This window comes from Oncorhynchus masou, chromosome 18 (genome assembly GCF_036934945.1).
Source record: "Oncorhynchus masou masou isolate Uvic2021 chromosome 18, UVic_Omas_1.1, whole genome shotgun sequence".
NCBI lineage: Eukaryota > Metazoa > Chordata > Actinopteri > Salmoniformes > Salmonidae > Oncorhynchus > Oncorhynchus masou.
The window spans coordinates 31,404,660-31,425,487 of NC_088229.1; the positions used below are offsets into that span (position 1 = coordinate 31,404,660).

At 46.1% G+C, this 20,828-nt stretch overlaps 1 protein-coding gene across 8 annotated transcripts in view; it reads right to left on the reverse strand.

Moving 5' to 3' along the window:
* The window catches only part of LOC135504397 (extracellular sulfatase Sulf-2-like), a 181,339-nt gene that overhangs the window by 143,520 nt on the left and 16,991 nt on the right, over window positions 1–20,828 (reverse strand). Inside the window, exon 1 of one of the 8 annotated variants that reach the window (XM_064922967.1) lies at window positions 11,450–11,472. The exons of the other annotated variants lie outside the window; for them this stretch is intronic. The gene's annotated coding sequence lies outside the window, so the exon portion shown is untranslated. Of the gene's footprint in view, window positions 1–11,449; window positions 11,473–20,828 lie in introns of those variants that run through there. 8 annotated transcript variants of the gene reach the window in all.

Below are 20,828 nucleotides of genomic sequence, written 5' to 3' on the forward strand. Positions count from 1 at the left end.
TATTCAACAGCCTTCCAGTCTGCCTGTGAGCTACCTTCCATGTGAGCTACCTGCCCTGTGACCTGCCTTCCCTGTGAGCTGCCTTCCCTGTGAACTGCCTGCCTGTGAGCTACCTTCCATGTGAGCTACCTGCCCTGTGACCTGCCTTCCCTGTGAGCTGCCTTCCCTGTGAACTGCCTGCCTGTGAGCTACCTTCCATGTGAGCTACCTGTCCTGTGACCTGCCTTCCCTGTTAGCTGCCTTCCCTGTGAACTGCCTGCCTGTGAGCTACCTTCCATGTGAGCTACCTGCCCTGTGACCTGCCTTCCATGTGAGCTGCCTTCCCTGTGAACTGCCTGCCTGTGAGCTACCTTCCATGTGAGCTACCTGCCCTGTGACCTGCCTTCCCTGTGAGCTGCCTTCCCTGTGAACTGCCTGCCTGTGAGCTACCTTCCATGTGAGCTACCTGCCCTGTGACCTGCCTTCCCTGTGAGCTGCCTTCCCTGGGAACTGCCTGCCTGCCTGCCCGCCTGTGAGTTGCCTGCCTGCTAGGACACTGGCTGGGTGCATGAGGAGAGGAGGAGAGCAGTGCAGATGGAGGTTCTGCTGGAAAGTGCTCTGATTACTGATCTGATCTAGGTACAGTGTGGCTGCCTGGCCACTGCCATGGGTTGGGAGGGGAGAAACATTGAGCTGACATTGACAGATATACCACTGTGAGATCACTGTGGTTCACAGTCCCTGATCACTGATCAGCCCTGAACAGGCAGCATCAGGGGAGGAAGACAGTCAAACACCCACCGCTGATTCAACCACAGCCCATCAAGCAAAACACAGACACCACTCTGTAGGTGCAACATTAAAAGAGTGCCATCTGTGGGGCGAGACGGTGAGTGTGTGTGTGGCGCACTACACCCCCCCTGTTCTCTCTGTGTGAATACACTTGTTTTCTCTCCTTCTCTCGCCCAGCTCTTCTCTCCCTCTTTCTCGCCATTTCTCCATCCTCATCCCTCCCTCTCTCTCTGGCCGATGGGAATCAATGGCCTGAGATGGTTTTGTTTCTTCCCACAGCTATCCCCCCTCCTTCTGTGACAACAGTCAGCACTCAACACCTTAACCACAGAGCTACAGTACAGTGGTACCCTCATCCTGCCTGCCAGGGGAGAAAGAAAGGGATGTGGGGGGATGGGAGGGAAAATGACACGCTACAAGACAAGTTACATGGCAGGAACACAACACACAGCAGAGTTCTCCAATAATGGACTGACACTGGTGCTTTCTCTCCCGTCCCGTAGCCTATACACCCCATTCACAGTTACATGCCCTATTCAATAAAGGAGTGAATTCATCTGTATAGCTCAAGGACACTCCCTTCACACCGCCTGTCCTTGAGAACATCATTTGAGAGGAGAGTGCACACACAAAATCATCCAAAACACACACACACACACACACACACACACACACACACACACACACACACACACACACACACACACACACACACACACACACACACACACACACCGTGGCGTGTACACATATAGGGGGCTCACAAAACCAGACACAGACTCCGTATACACCACCTTGATGGGGGTGGGGGGTACCTCGCCCCGTCTGGCCCCTCCAACCCCACCAGACGAATGATGTGGTCCTCAGTGCGGAGTCCGGGGACAGGATGTGTATTGTGTAGTGTAGGGCTGGGAATTGCCAGGGACTTCACACTACGATACTATCATATGATACCTTGGTGCCGATACGATATGTATTGCGATTCTATACTGTAATTCAATTGCGATTTGATGTTCCAAACAGATTGCTCACCAAATGTCTGCCGCAGAGGGACTAGAGAGAGAAAACGACTTTTGATCAGTCATGCAAATGAAAGTGCTGGGAAAAAATGTTGTTTCCCCACTTAACTTCTTGGTGACAAGAGGCAGTATATTCACATCTGGATTAAATGCATGCCCAAATTCAACTGCCTGCTACTCATCCCCAGAAGATAAGATATGCATATTATTAGTAGATTTGGATAGAAAACACTCTGAAGTTTCTAAAACTTTTTGAATCATGTCTGTAAGTATAACAGAACCTATTTAGCAGGCGAAACCCTGACGACAAACCATTCAGATGTTTTGAGGTTACTCTCTTTTCAATGGGTTTTCATTGGGAATCTTCTCTGCTCTCTCTCTGCTCACTGAGCAAGAGCAGAGTTCTAGGCTCCATCCCAAATAGCACCCTTTTCCTTATACAGTGCATTACTGTTGACCAGGGCCCTGTCATTACAGGCCCCTCCACCACCAGGCTGATTTACATCTACATTCACATTACATCTGAGGCTCTTTTCATCACTGAGCCCAGCACCGCAACGAGCTCCTAGGTCAGATAACTAAACATGATGACCGATTCATGTCTCCACAGTCCACCCCCCACAATCCCGAAATTAATACAATGTTTATAACAGCGGCTAATTAGTACTGAGGAATAGAGACGAAGTTACAGGCACATATCGGGCTGAAAGTGTGACTTGATCTGCAAATAAAAGAGTAGAAATAGAGATATTTAGCCACAGCTGTTTCTCCTAGTGGTCTTCTCCCTTGAGGCCATGTCATTTTTTATGTCACTCAGGCCACCGGCGGACCCGTTCAACTCTACGCTTTCCAGAAGAGCCTCTTTCCTCCACCGTCGGACACTCCAAGTGACAGCGTGTCATGGCGTTAATTGTGCCGTGGGTTTCGGGGATGAGAGCTGACAGGAGTGTCCGTGGTGCTCGTCCGCTGGATACTCTGGCCCGGCACACACAGAGAGATGTTTCCTCTCGCTGTTCACTGGTGGAGCTCCCGCTGCAGGAGGAACTGACTCTGAGACCAGGCCCGCATGGTGCTGAATAATTCAGATGCTTTCAGAAAAGGGTAAGATGAGCTGATGGTGCTCCAGTGATCGGGACCCTTCCGGTCTAGCGCCGTTTAGACTAAACTCACGCAGCGAGACGAGACCCACGGCCCTAACTCAACGGTAGTTGTGTGTCTCCAGGAGAGGTGAGGGAGGGGGCAATGGCTTTCTGTCTGTGTACCGTGCTGTGTCTAATATATAAAAACATTAGGCCTTGTGTCTGTTTTTCACGTATATTCACATCAACTACAACAGGGAGCCATTTGTTGTGACAAACACAGGCAGTATATTGGAAAAATATGGAAATATGTGTCTTGGATTGATAAGACAGTGAAATGCATCTGTTTTAGGGAGCGGGAAAAGCCGCTGAGGGCTCAATTAATGTGCCAGTGTGCCACTGTTTCCCTGTGTTACTTAGCACCCTGCAACCTGCAATTCACACAGACAGCAAACAACAACAGTCAAATCAGCCAGGGGCGATTAAACAGTCTCCATCCAAGGCCATAAAACAGAGAGAGAGAGAGAGAGAGAGAGAGAGAGAGAGAAGAGAGAGAGAGAGTGTGTGTGTGTGTGTGTGTGTGTGTGTGTGTGTGTGTGTGTGTGTGTGTGTGTGTGTGTGTGTGTGTGTGTGTGTGTGTGTGTGAGAGAGAGAGAGAGGAAGGAGGGAGGGAGAGGAAGGAGAGAGAGAGAGAGAGAGAGAGAGAGAGAGTGAGGGTGTGTGTGTGTGTGTGTGTGTGTGTGTGTGTGTGTGTGTGTGTGTGTGTGTGTGTGTGTGTGTGTGTGTGTGTGTGTGTGTGTGTGTGAGGAAGGAGGGAGGGAGAGGAAGAGAGAGAGAGAAGGAGGGAGAGAGCGAGAGAGTGTACATGGGCACTCTCTTACCCTGCGACTCAATTGAGCAAAAACATGCCGGCCTGCGAACCCAGGCTGTTATAGCAGACATAAATGTACACTAAAACAGCTATGTGCATTAGACCTCGTTGTTGTTGTTTTACACTATTTCCATTCTACAGACACGTCTGTTGTCTCTAAAACTGGCCTCCTCCAGGACCCATAAGAGGATTCTCTCTCTCTCTCTTTCTCTCTCTCTCTGTCATATAACATGTACTCATACAGATACACATTTGGCTCATGGTTGGTATAAATATAGGTGGAGAAAAAACCACCGAAGAGCTTTTATCCTCCGTTCCTCTAAAAACACCCTTCAGAGTAGATAAGAGCCTCACCACGGCTGACAATTACCCTTCCACTGGGGCCAAGGACTGCTCGCCTCGCCAAGAGAGAGAGAGTAGGTTCCCTTTCAAAAACCACAAATGCAATCCAATCGTTATATTTTCCGGTTACTGACCAAGGAGGGCAGATGAAAAGATCAACGTCAATTACTGTAATCACCCTCTATCCGCATACTCCTTCATCCCAGATCCACTTGACTAAGTTACATTGTCCAACTCTATGGACTGTGGTTTATTTATGGGCCATTTTGATCGGGAGGAGTTCAGGGAGGTCAAGGTGGTATTTGAAACAAATAATTGTAAACTGTATTTCATTTGTTTATGTTTTGTTCTTTTTCATTCCCTCTAAAAAAAATATTGTGTCTTAAAAACGTACATTGTGGCGATAACATAATACAAATCTATTTTCAAAAGGCCTTTGGAACATCTTGGTATTCATACAATATTATTTTGGAGACCTCGGTTTTTATTGAAATATTCAGCCTTAGTCAAGTCCTGAGGTGCAGTACACATTCATTTAAGAGTCTAGACTACTAATAAATATATTCACGTTTTAATACAGTAAAAATGCATATGTTCCGTCACACCCATTCCAGAATTGCCCACCACAATCACTAGCAGCATGAGATGATCCTGATTTGAGAGCGTCTGACTGATCTGGAAAGCAGAGGACTGAAGCCAGAAGTCAGAGGGGAGGGGTGGAGAGGTGAGGGGGGTGAGTGGGTCCAGACTGCCTGGCTGACTCTACCAATATCTTCCAGCCTCCTAAATCGATTCCAGTATAGACGCTGCTACCTTCAGGCGGCACAACTTTAATTCCATCTGTGATACCCCCTTCCCCCCGTTCATACCTCCACCCCCCCATTCATCCCTCCACCCCCCCATTCATCCCTCCATCCCACCGTTCATCCCTCCACCCCCCCGTTCATCCCTCCACCCCCCCGTTCATCCCTCCACCCCACCGGTTCATCCCTCCACCCCCCACCCCCCTCCCCACCAATTGATTCCAGAAGCCTTTCTTGCACCCAATTAGGCTGTGCTGTACCGATCCTGGGAACCTCCTTTTAATGACTGCATAGTAGAGTCAATGATAATCTCTCTTTCTCATTCCCTCCATCCTCCTCTGTCTCTCCATCCATCTCTTGACATCAGCTACACCCGACAGTACTCTAGCATTAATGTGCATTCATTGATCAATCAGACTGCCTGCCAGTGGTGCTGGGTGATATAATGCAAGGTGGAAAATCACAATAGACTATTGTAGCTGGGGAAAATCCAATTTCAGAGAAGTGTAATCCTACTGACAGACCTTATTTACAAACGGCACACGATTTCCTCAGTTCTCTAAGGCAGTGAGGGTGGAGTGCCATCCTGCACAGGGGATGGGAAAAATAGTGGAGAAAAGATACACAACTTAGTCCCACTGCCTTCTCAAAAGAGTCATAGCAGTCAGGTACTCATCAGCCAATGTGACTGGAAATCACCCACCCACAGTATCTGACCCTGGTCCTCTGGGAGCCCTCTCCTTATAGATGTCTGTCTGTCAGTCAGCTGTGAGTGACAGGAGGAGGTCTGGGGCACGTTTTCACTTTCCTTAATGTCGCTCCCTAGAGACAGACAAGCCTGGAGGGGAAACCTGAGGACTTGAGAAACATGCTTAAGAGATGTAAATACCTTGACCTGCATTAAAGGGTTTGTGGCTGAACTGCCCTTTTTTGGGGAATCCTGATTGGTCAGATGAAATACTACTGAGTATTTATATTAGGGGAGAACTATAAGCCTACAGAGGGTTAGAACTGATTCCTGTCTGTTCTATGTGAAATCAACACACTTTTCACACACTTCATTATTTGTAAATCTCAGTTTCAAGGGCTGGCTGTGAAACTTGTGTTAAAGTACGAGGCGAGTCAGGGACAGATGGTGTTCGGGTGACAGCGCTGGTCCTTCGTTAGACAGTCAGCAGGACCAGCCTTTGTGGTCCTCATTCCTGTTTTTAATGATGTTAACAAGGCAGCGAGAGGTGGACCATTTGTTTTTGCCTCGTAGGAAGGCAGGCAGTGGGCTGGGCCCCATCTGACAGCACACCACTGGATCCACACACACAGAGCCCTGTCAGGGCCATGTCAGACTGAAACGCTCCCGTTAGTACCTGCTTCCGTAATTACACTAATTAGACTCTCTCCACACACAACACTGCCTTCCCACCACATACTAATCCCTGTCAATCACAAAGCACCCTTCACGTCAGTTGCCCTCCTCTCTCGCTGTTGCTCTCGTTCTCGCTCCCTCCTAGGATCCATCCAACAGTACATTGAATCACTGTGTATAAAGTGACACAGCACACTCATGGCTGGTGGGAGATATCTGAAACCGTGGCACTGATTTCCTCTACAACAGTTTGGGTTGGGGACAGTGTGTACGTATGAGACCCTAGAACCATCAGCATAGTATGGATGACTGGTCCACAAACTTCCATACTACACACACCATATGTTTCTCTCTCTTCCCTGTCCCCTCCTTTCTATTTCTCTCTCACACAAATGCATCACACAAACACAACCAGTCAGAGAGTGAGGGTAGAGCCATTACTAAATTGTTTACAGCTAAGGGTCAAGTTTGTTCTGTCAATCATGGCAAGTGCCAATGAGCCCTGGCAGCTAGGAATCATGGGGCACTTGTAAAGAAACATTGCTGGCCTCTCTCTCGCTCTCGCTCTCGACAGGCAGGTCTCTGGATCTCTCATTCCTTGCTGGTGGTGGTGAGCTTAACGTGGATTCCTGTCACTCAGGATTACTGACAACACAAATTGGTGCATTGAAACACTTCACAGAGAAACCCCAGGGACCTGCTGCATTCAAACACTTTCCAGAGAAACCCCAATGTCCTCAGAACCATTCTGGCAGGGCACAATCCCAATCCATCATTGACCATAGAACAAGCCATTTGTAGGCAAGTAGGCAGGTATTTTTCTGTCATTGTAATCCTTGGGCGGTCCTCCTAACCATTTTTGTCCAAACAGATTCAAATGAATAAATAATAATACATATTTTGGGGAAATTAATTTCCAGGATGGAAAAACGCTTTCAGGGTAAACTTAAACGGCTAAAACCAGATATAAAGTATGTAGAAAAGATAATGGACCTGTATATTCTTAAATAATATAATCTTTGAGAGCAAAAAAATTCTCAAATAAAAGCTACACAGTAGGGGCAGCAGGGTAGCCTATTGGACTAGTAACCGGAAGGTTGCAAATTCAAACCCCCGAGCTGACAAAGTACAAAGCTGTCGTTCTGCCCCTGAACAGGCAGTTAACCCACTGTTCCTAGGCCGTCATTGAAAATAGGAATTTGTCCTTAACTGACTTGTAAATGTATCTCGGCTCAATGGAGAAATTTGTAGAATGGCGGGGGTGCATAAAGATGGCGGCCCCAATGCACTTAGCACAAATGTCTTGTTTGCTAAGTTCGCCATATTGTACATTGTCATTAGGCTACTATTTATTTGTATAGGCATTAGCACAGTATACATGATCCCAAGGCACAAGCAAACCTGTACAGGGACATGGCTGCTCTGACCTGCCTAGGGGATCGGTGTTGACTGAGTCCCAGGCTCTAATCTCAGGCCTCTTCAGGACAGGTCAAACTCCCACTTCCTCCCACTATCTTATTGGTCTCTTCAGACAGTCCAACTCCAAACATTGCTGAGGCCCATGCTGAATGATCTGACAAATGTACACCACCATGATGTACTGGCCCACACTATCCAATCGATGACTGTCTAATTAAAACTAATTTATCATTGTAAGCTGCCGGATCTAAACCCGATTCATATATCAATACATCAAGATAGAGTAGGCAATAACATACGGATAAATTGTCACCTTAAGAAAAGAGGTCCAAAAAAAGAGAAGGGTGTATAACAGAAGGGGAGAAGAGAGACAACAAAAGACAAAAGACAAAAGGAGAGGTATGTGTTTATGAGATTGACAGACCGTGTGGAGGGTGAAGGCATCAGAATGCTTCAGTTTGGCTAGCCAAACGATTGTGCTCGCATACTCCCTTAAAAGACAGAGAAAAAAGCAGAAGTAGTACTGTTTGTCCATTTTGAGTTGCCGTAGCCAGTATAAACTTCTTCAAAATAGTCTGAATTTATCGAAGAATACTCAAGAAATCTGTCATAAATGTATGTTTTTTCAGAGATCTTAGTAGCGCAATTTTACATCCAACTAAGATGTTTGGTGCAGTATTTCTCAGTGAAAAAATGTGCATTAAAATGAGTTGTCTCTCGTTGAATGACAACAAAGACTTTATTGAAGAATCCCGACTGTTCACCAACTAAGGGGTGTGGACTTCGGCTTCGGCTTGCTTCCAGAAAAATGTTTGTGTGCCCAAAATACCCTCACGGAAGTCCATATCGAACATAAATGTCACACAATGTTGTCATAATATATGCACAAACTCTTCCAAACTGTTTCTGGGAAGCATGAGGAATGCTGTGACTGGCTGCTGGTACCAACAACACGCAAAGCCCAGCATGATGCCAGAGGGACAGCAATGCCCTCACACCCCCGACACACACAACCCCAACCTTCTGGCCCCCCAATGAAATATTTATGAGCTGATTCCCTGTTTGTCATCATTTATTAAAGTTTAGCGTGACAACTCCATTTTGTTGCTCCCTGCCTACAGACAGAAGCTAAAACAAGAAGCTCCCACGCTGAGGTCTGTTCAACGCTGGTCCGACCAATCTGATTCCACGCTCCAAGACTCCTTCCATCACGTCGACTGGGATATGTTTCGTATTGCATCAAACAAAAACATTGACGAATACGCTGATTCGGTGAGCGAGTTCATTAGAACGTGCGTTGAAGATATCGTTACCATAGCAATTAATTAAAACATTCCCAAACCAGAAACCGTGGATTGATGGCAGCATTCGCGTGAAACTGAAAGTGCAAACCACTGCTTTTAATCAGGGCAAGGTGACCGGAAACATGACCGAATAGAACAGTGTAGCTATTCCCTCCACAAGGCAATCAAACAAGCTAAGCGTCAGTATAGAGACAAAGTAGAATCGCAATTCAACGGCTCAGACACAAGAGGTATGTGGCAGGGTCTACAGTCAATCACGGATTACAAAAAGAAAACCAGCCCAGTCACGGACCAGGATGTCTTGCTCCCAGGCAGACTAAATAACTTTTTTGCCCGCTTTGAGGACAATACAGTGCAACTGACACGGCCAAAAAACCAAAACATGCGGACTCTCCTTCACTGCAGCCGAGGTGACGGCACCCCAGCCGCGCCCTCAGAGCATGCGCAGACCAGCTGGCTGGTGTGTTTACGGACATATTCAATCAATCCTTATCCCAGTCTGCTGTTCCCACATGCTTCAAGAGGGCCACCATTGTTCCTGTTCCCAAGAAAGCTAAGGTAACTGAACTAAATGACTACTGCCCTGTAGCACTCACTTCCGTCATCATGAAGTGCTTTGAGAGACTAGTCAAGGACCATATCACCTCCACCCTACCTGACACCCTAGACCCACTCCAATTTGCTTACCGCCCTATTAGGTCCACAGACGATGCAATCTCAACCACACTGCACACTGCCCTAACCCATCTGGACAAGAGGAATACTTACGTGAGAATGCTGTTCATCGACTACAGCTCAGCATTTAACACCATAGTACCCTCCAAACTCGTCATCAAGCTCGAGACCCTGGGTCTCAACCCCGCCCTGTGCAACTGGGTACTGGACTTCCTGATGGGCCGCCCCCAGGTTGTGAGGGTAGGTAACAACATCTCCACCCCGCTGATCCTCAACACTGGGGCCCCACAAGGGTGCATTCTGAGCCCTCTCCTGTACTCCCTGTTCACCCACGACTGCGTGGCAACGCACGCCTCCAACTCAATCATCAAGTTTGCGGACGACACAACAGTGGTAGGCTTGATTACCAACAACGACGAGACGGCCTACAGGGAGGAGGTGAGGGCCCTCGGAGTGTGGTGTCAGGAAAATAACTTCACACTCAACATCAACAAAACTAAGGAGATGATTGTGGACTTCAGGAAACAGCAGAGGGAACACCCCCCTATCCACATCGATGGGACAGTAATGGAGAGGGTAATAAGTTTTAAGTTCCTCGGCGTACACATCACAGACAAACTGAATTGGTCCACCCACACAGACAGCTTCGTGAAGAAGGCGCAGCAGCGCCTCTTCAACCTCAGGAGGCTGAAGAAATTCGGCTTGTCACCAAATTCACAAACTTTTACAGATGCACAATCGAGAGCATCCTGTCGGGCTGTATCACCGCCTGGTACGGCAACTGCTCCGCCCACAACCGCAAGGCTCTCCAGAGGGTAGTGAGGTCTGCACAACGCATCACCGGGGGCAAACTACCTGCCCCCAAGGACACCTACACCACCCGATGTCACAGGAAGGCCATAAAGATCATCAAGGACAACAACCACCCGAGCCACTGCCTGTTCACCCCGCTATCATCCATAAGGCGAGGTCAGTACAGGTGCATCAAAGCTGGGACCGAGAGACTGAAAAACAGCTTCTATCTCAAGGCCATCAGACTGTTAAACAGCCACCACTAACATTGCGTGGCTGCTGCCAACACACTGACTCAACTCCAGCCACTTTAATAATGGGAATTGATGGGAACTGATGTAAAATATATCACTAGCCACTTTAAACAATGCTACTTAATATAATGTTTACATACCCTACATTATTCATCTCATATGTATACGTATATACTGTACTCTATAACATCTACTGTATCTTTATGTAATACATGTATCACTAGCCACTTTAAACTATGCCACTTTGTTTACATACTCATCTCATATGTATATACTGTACTCGATACCATCTACTGTATCTTGCCTATGCCGCTCTGTACCATCACTCATTCATATATATTTATGTACATATTCTTTATCCCTCTACACACAGTAGACAGTAGTTTTGGAATTGTTAGGTTAGATTACTCGTTGGTTATTACTGCATTGTCGGAACTAGAAGCACAAGCATTTCGCTACACTCGCATTAACATCTGCTAAACATGTGTACGTGACAAATACATTTGATTTGATTTGATTTGATATGTGTGTGTGCGTACATGCGTGCGCACGTGAAGTAAAGCGTGTGCGGTGTGAGAGTGGGAAGATGAGCAGTGTAGGTGCAAGAACACAGTAAGATGACACATTCAGACCGTAAGAAAGGATTGAGTGAGGAGAGAGTGTGGCTAAGCAATAGAAAGTGAACAAGGGAAAGGTGGAGGAGGGAAGAGAAGGTGCATCTCAGTGGAGCATGAAATGAGTGCTTGAACGGCGTTACCTGGTGGTAGATAGTTAGAGCGCTGTGCTGTCTGGGATTCAACTGGCACTCTGATTCCCTCACACACACTGCAGCATGGGCAGTTCTACCCTGCTCTCCCCCCTGTCCCCCTCTCACGCTCTAGTTTAACATTCTACCCCCTTATCTTTCTCTATCGCCTTCCACTCTCTCTCTCCTTTTACACTCTCTCTCTACCCTTTTCTACACTCTCCCTTTGTGATGTTTTCGACACAGCCATTCTCCCCTCCCTCTGTTTCCTCCCTCTACCCCTCGCTCCCCCTTCCCCCTGTCTGCTGCCACTTCCTGTCACCTTATCTGGGTGCGTGTCTCTCGGAGGTGGCAGCAGGCGCCTGGTGGTGAGGTGGCAAGCCAGGCCGACTTCTATGGGATATCATCCATCCGTCAATAAACCTCTCCCGGCTGAATGGATCTGTTGCAGCTCAGAGCTGAGCCACAGGCCCCTCTTAAAGCCAGTGAGCAGCCGTCACTCAAGACAGGCAGCCGCAATGCTAGTGAGAGACAGACAGCCGCATAATGGCAGCAAGGTCAGGTTGAGCTGAACAAGAGGAGTGCCAAGAGTACGTAATGATTTACGCTAGAGAGGGAGAGGTATTTGTGTACTCAAAGTCATCTCTCTCTCCCACTCCCTCCTTCTCTCCCAGTCTCTCCCTCCCTCCCCCAGAGGTAGGGGGTGGCAGTGGGGGTTAGAGGTGTGGAGGGAATTTGCTATACGTGCAGTAAGGGAACAGAGGATGAATGTTTCAAGTGGTTTATAGAAGCTTTACAGGGTTAGGGTTAGTGAGAGGGGGAAGTGGCTAGAGGTGAAGGTGTAGCATGGGTCTCAGATAGAGGTGTATCGGGTGTTAGTTTGGTGGTGGTGGCTCAGGCCCAGCATTACTCAGCTGCCTGCACATTTCTGGGGCCCCAGTGAAAGTTGTCTCTGTGAGAGAGAGAGAGAGAGAGAGAGAGAGAGAGAGAGAGAGAGAGAGAGAGAGAGAGAGAGAGAGAGAGAGAGAGAGAGAGAGAGAGAGAGAGAGAGAGAGAGAGAGAGAGAGAGAGAGAGAGAGAGAGAGAGAGGCTGGGGATGGAGTTGGCAGAAGGGGGTCGGGGGGGGGGCAGCACTGCTGACTGATGGGCCATGCTGGAGACTGTTTATGTTGGCCTGCTAATACAGTGAGCACCATTCTGTAGGGTCAGAGGCATGTTCCATACTGAGAGAGGGTGAGAGAGAGAGGAGAGAGGGGGCAAAACCAGAGAACCAGAGATATAGGCTACCCACTATGGGGGGGGGGGGGGCACTGTAGAAGTGAAAGTAGCAAAAAAGTCAGAACTGGAAATCACAAGCGTTGCTGCTTGTCTTAACATGAGTGGTTAAGTGCTCTGGATTAACATTAAATTGAATCACTTATCAGTCCGGGGAGGAATTGATAAACATTTGATCTGATATGATGACAGTGCCCAGTACTTACATTGTATTTTCCACAGATGCAGTGACAAATGTAAGGTCACAATGCTTATTGTCTCATGTTATTAGTCTCACCACTGAGCACATCCATCAACGCTGAAGCTATATGCAGAGCAGGAATAGGAGAAACTGCACTAAATGAAGACCATTGCTCAACACTGACTGACTACCTGTAAAACACTAATGACAGCCTTCTTAGGCCATTTTGCAGGTAGCCTAAATATTCAAATGGTTGTAAACAGTCAGAGGACACATCACAGTATCAGAACCACATGAGTGTTGTGTCCTGCAGCTGCCCGGTCCCCACCCACAGACAGACACATTTACATTACATTTGAGTCATTTAGCAGACACTCTTATCTGAGTAACTTACAGTTACAACAACCACATGTCACAGTCATAGTAAGCTAAAAAAAAGGCCCATTTCCCAGAAGAGCTCTCTCTGTCACCCCTCCTGCTGTGGTGGCAACACACTTCTGAACACCCTGACAAACTGGGGACGGTCCCCCACCCTGGTGACATCATGAACACCTTCACAGACACTAAAAACATACAATATGTGCAGAAAAATGGACACACGCACTCAGACACATGCACACAAACACATATGCACGTATGAAATCACGCAGTTATATCCACACCCCTGCTTGCAATACCTCTGTGGGGCAACAGTGGCTGTGAATTGAGAACAACACCCTGCTCCACTCCACACTTTGTTTGCCTCTAACAATGTCCAAGCGCTTTCCAAGACAAATCCAGGAAGTTGACCTTTTCGGAAGTTTAAATCTGGATCAAACCCGATCTGTTCCGCCTCCTCCCTCATCGCTTGAACAGCTCGGTCATCTCACAGGGAGAAAGAAAGAAAAAAATATAGAAAGAGAGGAAAAAGGGAATAAAATCCATTGAATCCTTTGATTGTGTTTAAAGCAGAGTCAACTTCAGTGCTGTGATGTAGTGTTGAGGGAACAAGTGTGACAGGAGAGGAAATAGCAGTTTTTAAGCATTGTGTTGCACTGTGCGGAGCAGTTGGTCTCTTTTAAGACGGTGTTACAACGCCTTGTTGCCTTGTAATGTCATGTAAGGTGTGAACGTCGCAGTTATGTTGTGAAGAGCTGCTCCTCTCACCCCGGGCCTCTCTCTAGACGAGCAATGTGTTTACAACACTTGCACAGTGGAAGGATTCTGAACATAGATTCAACCTGACACTCTGGAACACTAATGAACACAGATTCAACCTGACACTCTGAAACACTAACATCCACGCACACACACACACACACACACACACACACACACACACACACACACACACACACACACACACACACACACACACACACACACACACACGCACACACGCACGCACGCACGCACGCACACATACACGTCTGTACTGAGACAATAGCTGCCAGCTCATCATCTTACAGTACACAAAGGAACAACTAGTCCCTTGTGTAACCCCATGACTCTCACTGTTGCCAAACAGAAACATTACAATGGCAGAGCAACTTCTGGACTTTCTGTTCAATAACTCACAGCCTTAAAATGGGTTTCTAGTGGGGATTTCTCAGAGCTATTGGCCTGGTAGATCTTCCTGTGTGAGTGAGTCTCTTCAGTCCCAGAGAGAGGGGGGCCAGGGGGAATGGGCTGGGGAGGAGGGCGATATAAACAGGGGCAGGACTTTACAGAACACCCAACATCCCCACATCAGTTTCAGCATGGCTCAGATGCGTTGGGGCTGTTCGGGCATAGCAGCACAGTTTAAATAATGGAGGTAAAAAACATCAAAACAGAAGCTCCAGGTGTCCTCCTCATCCATTACTATCTCTCCCCCCTCATCCCCACAGTCAGGAGTGGCTCCCCCACCGCCCCCGGCCTGACACACGTACGCACCGACATACACACACACAGCCAACTCCCTAGTGGGAGTAGGTCTCAACATGAATATTGCATCCGGCAGGCAGAACTCAGGGAGAAAGTGGGTCTGGAAAGTGACTTAGTTAGTCAGACTCTGGCCCATTTGGGACACAGCAGGGGTGAGGAACGGGAGAAGAGGGTGAGGAGGGGGAGGGGGAGAGGAGGAATGAGATGGCGCTGAGAGGGGAGGGCATGTAGGTAGACAGAGGTGAGGGTATTAGGGGCATATTGTGAGACCACCTGTCACTACTGTCTCTCTCGTCCATATTTCTCTCTCTTGCCCCTCCACTCTCTGCCTCTCTATAATAAATAAACAATTCTGTGCTTGTTCCCCTTGCCTCTACAGTACATCGTTTTCTACCCAATACTAACGACTGGCATGATTACATCACTCAGCCTGTGCTCCTGCTCCGCCGAGCGAAACATTCACAGTGCTTTAGCTTTAGCTGGCTGAATTCCTTCTGTGCCGCTGCTCCCTCTACATGAGAGCACTGAGGCCTCTGTGTCTGCACACTCTGGCCCCGCTGTGTGTGATATTTTGTGAGTGTATATATGTGTGTTTTGCATGGAGCTCGGCACCACAGGGCGAGTGGGCACAGTCAAGGCTGGTTTAAGTGGGAAACATAAAAGGAACCAACAGTATGACACTGTGACACCACTCTGTGTTCAACATTGCTTACTTTGAGTAGAGTGTGAACCGTACAGGAGTTAAAGGGTTAACTCCCTTCAGTGTTTTCTCCAAGGAGCTCTGCCACAAAGGAGCTGGACTACCAAAACCAGGACAAACCCCATAGCACAACTCCAAAGATAAAAGGATTGTCTTCAAATCGGTAGCTATACAGTGTGATTCTTTGCATGCTTGTGTGTGTGTGTGTGTGTGTGTGTGTGTGTGTGTGTGTGTGTGTGTGTGTGTGTGTGTGTGTGTGTGTGTGTGTGTGTGTGTGTGTGTGTGTGTGTGTGTGTGTGTGTGTGTGTGTGTGTGTGTGTATGCGTGTGTGTGTGTACTACAGACAGGTGTGAGGTCCCAGTACACATCAGGAGAGGAGAGGGTTTCGCAGGATATTCAGGGCATTCGGAATATCGCGTTGATGTTTCGTGGGTTCCGTTAATCCCGGGTTCTTAGAGAGGAACACAGCTGGGATGGGATACAGGGATGTTTTTCACTTTTACACAACAAAGTGAAACAAACCCCACTCACCAACCCCACACACCAACCCACACATACTGTTGATAACTCCAGTCACTAACACAGACAAAGAAACACACATGCATGAAACACGCCAGTACACACACACACACACACACACACACACACACACACACACACACACACACACACACACACACACACACACACACACACACACACACACACACACACACACACACACACACACACAAACCCTTAACAGTCTTTTCGGGCACACCGGTGGAACATAAACACTTTCTACACCTAGACATTCACACAGAGTAATCCTTCACAGGAAGCGTTAAAGACAGTTTAACCCCTGCCCTCTTGGTACCAATAGTTAGAGGGTGAACAGAGATTTGAACATGGGGAACAGAACAAACAATCTCCTTCACAGCCATGCAGCCCCCAGACAGACTCACCTCTACTCAACCAAATGTAAACAGTACCATGCACGGCTGTTGCTGCTTTGGCTCTGTCCCAAATAGCACCCTATTTCTACAGTAGTAAGGACGTTTGGCCAGAGCCATGCTATACTGAACAAAAATATAAACGCAACATGAGCAATTTCAACGATTTTACTGAGTTATAGTTCATAAGGAAATCAGTCAATTGAAAAAAATTCATTAGGCCCTAATCTATGCATTTCACATGACTGGGAGCCATGGGAGCCATGGGGGCCAGACCCATCCACTGGGGAGCCAGGCCCAGCCAATCAGAATGAGTTTTTCCCCACAAAAGGGATTTATTACAGACAGAAATACTCCTCAGTTTCATCAGCTGTCTAGGTGGTTGGTCTCAGGTGAAGAAGCTGGATGTGGAGGTCCTGGGCTGACGTGGTTACATGTGGTCTGCGGTTGTGAGGCCAAATTCTCTAAAACAACGTTGGAGGAGGCTTGTGGTAGAGAAACTAATATTACATTCTGTGGCAACAGCTATGGTGGACATTTCTGCAATCAGCATGCGATTTGCACGGTCCCTCAAAACTTGAGACATCTGTGGCATTGTGTTGTGTAACAAAACTGCACATTTTAGAGTGTCCTTTTATTGTCTCCAGCACAAGGTCCACCTGTGTAATAATCATGCTAATCAGCTTCTTGATATACCACACATGTCAGGTAGATGGATAATCTTGGCAAAGGAGAAATGCTCACCAATAGGAATGTAAAAAAAAAAATGTGCACACAAAATGTTAGAGAGACAAGCTTTTTGTGCATATGGAACATATCTGGGATCTTTTATTTCAGCTCATGAAACATGGGACCAACACTTTACCAACAATTTGTTGCGTATTGGTCATACAACAATCTCAGCTCTGTAGATTTTGAGACAGAATCAATAGACCATTATTCTGGTATTGCCCCTATGTAGCTTGTTTCTGGTCTCAGGTTCAGGAATGGTTACAAAATCACAACAGGCACTTCAAATTAACCTTAAAAATAGTAGTGTTGGGAATCTTTAGCTCACTATCTTTGGATAATATACGATTAGAAATTTTAAAAAATTATGTAAAACATCATAGCACAATTGAAAAATATATGGTACATGGAAACCAAACATGTTGATAAATGGGATTCGCTGAGAGTGGCTGAGATGGTTAGGATTAAAGAGCTTATGTTCGGTAATACATTGTTGTTATGTGACTGCTTGCAGTTGAAGTCGGAAGTTTACATTCACATTAGCCAAATACGTTAAAATTAAGTTTTTCACAATTCCTGATATTTAATCCCAGAAAGAAATTCCCTGTTTTAGGTCAGTTAGGATCACCACTTTATTTTAAGAATGTGAAATGTCAGAATAACAGTAGAGATAATTATTTATTTCAGCTTTTATTTCTTTCATTATATTCCCAGTGGGTCAGAAGTTTACATACACTCAATTAGTATTTGGTAGCATTGCCTTTAAATTGTTTAACTTTGGGTAAAACGTTAAATGTAGCCTTCCACAAGCTTCCCACAATAAGTTGGGTGAATTTTGGCCCATTCCTCCTGACAGAGCTGGTGTAACTGAGTCAGGTTTGTAGGTCTCCTTAATCACACACACTTTTTCAGTTATGCCCACACATTTTCTATGGGATTGAGGTCAGGGGTTTGTGATGGCCACTCCAATAACTTGACTTTGTTGTCCTTAAGCAATTTTGCCACAACTTTGGAAGTATGCTTGGGTCATTGTCCATTTGGAAGACCCATTTGCCACCAATCTTTAACTTTATGACTGATGTCTTGAGATGTTGCTTCAATATATCCACGTAATTTTCCTCCCTCATGATTCTACCCTCTATTGTCCTCTCTTCTCCCTCTATTTTGTGAAGCGCACCATTCCCTCCTGCAGCAAAGCACCCCCACATGATGCTGCCACCCCCGTGCTTCACGTTTGGGATGGTGTTCTTCGGCTTGCAAGGCTCCGCTTTTTTCCTCCAAACATAATGAAGAACATTATGGCTGAACAGTTCTATTTTTGTTTCATCAGACCAGAGGACATTTCTCCAAAAAGTACAATCGTTGTCCCCATGTGCAGTTGCAAACCGTAGTCTGGCTTTTTTATGGCGGTTTTGGAGCAGTGGCTTTTTCCTTGCTATATAAGACTTGTTTTTACTGTGGATATAGATACTTTTGTACCTGTTTCCTCCAGCATCTTCACAAGGTCCTTTGCTGTTGTTCTGGGATTGATTTGCACTTTTCACACCAAAGCACATTCATCTCTAGGAGACAGCACGCGCATCCTTCCTGAGCGGTTTGACAGCTGCATGGTCCCATGGTGTTTATACTTGGGTACTATTGTTTGTACAGATGAACGTGGTACCGTTTGGAAATTGCTTCCAAGGATGAACCAGACGTGTGGGTTTCCAATTGTTTTTCTGAGGTCTTGGCTGATTTCTTTTGATTTTCCCATGATGTCAAGCAAAGAGGCACTGAGTTCGAAGGTAGGCCTTAAAATACATCCACAGGTACACCTCCAATTGACTCAAATTATGTTAATTAGCCTATCAGAAGCTTCTAAAGCCATGACATAATTTTCTGGAATTTTCCAAGCTGTTTAAAGACACAGTCAACTTAGTGTATGTGAAACTCTGACCCACTGGAATTGTGATACAGTGAATTATAATTGAAGTAATCTGTCAGTAAACAATATTTGGAAAAATTACTTGTGACATGCACAAAGTAGATGTCCTAACCGACTTGCCAAAACTAGTTTGTTAACAATAAATTTGTTGTGTTTGAGTTCTAATGACTCCAACCTAAGTGTATGTAAACCTCCGACTTCAACTGTATATAAAAGTACCATGTATCTAAAATATGTATGCAAAATATATATGGAAGATATATATGGAAAATAATATAAAAATAATGAATAATGATATTATGATATATATTATGATATATTATAATGATATTATTATTCAATATAGATGAATAGGCCTAAACTACAAGAATGTTTCATTTCACTAAAGCAACGTTTCCCTGGGAACCCCATGCCGTGCAGGTTTTGGCTTTTTGCCCTAACACTACACAGCTGATTCAAATTATCAAAGCTTGATGATTAGCTGATTATTTGAAGCTGCTGTGTAGTGCTCGGGAAAAAACTAAAATGTCCACCTCTTGGGGTCCCTAGGACCGAGTCTGTTCCCTTTAGTGCAGGGTTTCCAATGAGTAAGATGGCGCCGATAGACATGGTCGCCTGGTTCCTGCATCCTAAGCGAATTTGCAGTATTTTTATTATTTGTCACTTTATTAGCTCCAAAGTTTTTTTGCATTATTACATACAGCTGACAAGAACTTTTGGAAATTAGAGCGATGGTAACTCACCAGTATTTCAACCAGAATTATGACTTTCCTGAATTGGATCTTTTGTTCGTACCCCCCAAGGCAATTCCAGTTATCCCAGAGGCTGCTCCAAGATGCCGCCAGCCAAGAAGAGTTCTTCGGAGTGGACTTTTAGTATGACTCAGGAGGCGAGCATACCATCCACCACTTCCGAGTATATTACTTGCTTATGTTCAGTCCCTGGACAATAAAGTAGACGAGCTCAGGGTGAGGATCTCCTTCCAGAGAGACATCAGGGACTGTAACAACTCTGTTTCACGGAATCATGGCTCTCTCCAGATATACTGTCCCCATCCATACAGCCAGCTCGGTTCTCAGTACCTCTCTCTCTCTCTCTCTCTCTCTCTCTCATATATATAGTTGGTGATTTATTTAGAATTCAAGGGACGCTTAACCATCATGGCTATCACAGCATTCTGCAGCGATACGCAATCCCATCTGGTTTGCGCTTACAGGGACTATCATTTGTTTTTCAACAGGCCAACGACCTAACACACCTCCAGGCTGTGTAAGGGCTATTTGACCAAGAAGGAGAGTGATGGAGTGCTGCACCAGATGACCTGGAACTCAATCACCCGAACTCAACCCAAGTGAGATGGTTTAGAATGAGTTGGACCACAGAGTGAAGGGAAAGCAGCCAACAAGTTTTCAGCATATGTGGGAACTCCTTTAAGACTGTTGAAAAAGCATTCCAGATGAAACTGGTTGAGAGAATGCCAAGAGTGTGCAAAGCTGTCATCAAGGCAAAGGGTGGCTTCTTTGAAGAATCTCAAATATAAAATATATTTTGATTTATTTAACACTTTTTTTGCTCACTACATGATTCCATATGTGTTATTTCATAGTGCTGATGTCGTCACTATTATTCCACAATATTACTGCACTGTTGGAGCAAGGAATACAAGCATTTTGCTACATTGCAATAACACAGGCTAAATATGTGTATGCAACCAATACAATTTGATTTGATTAGTGAATTGAATT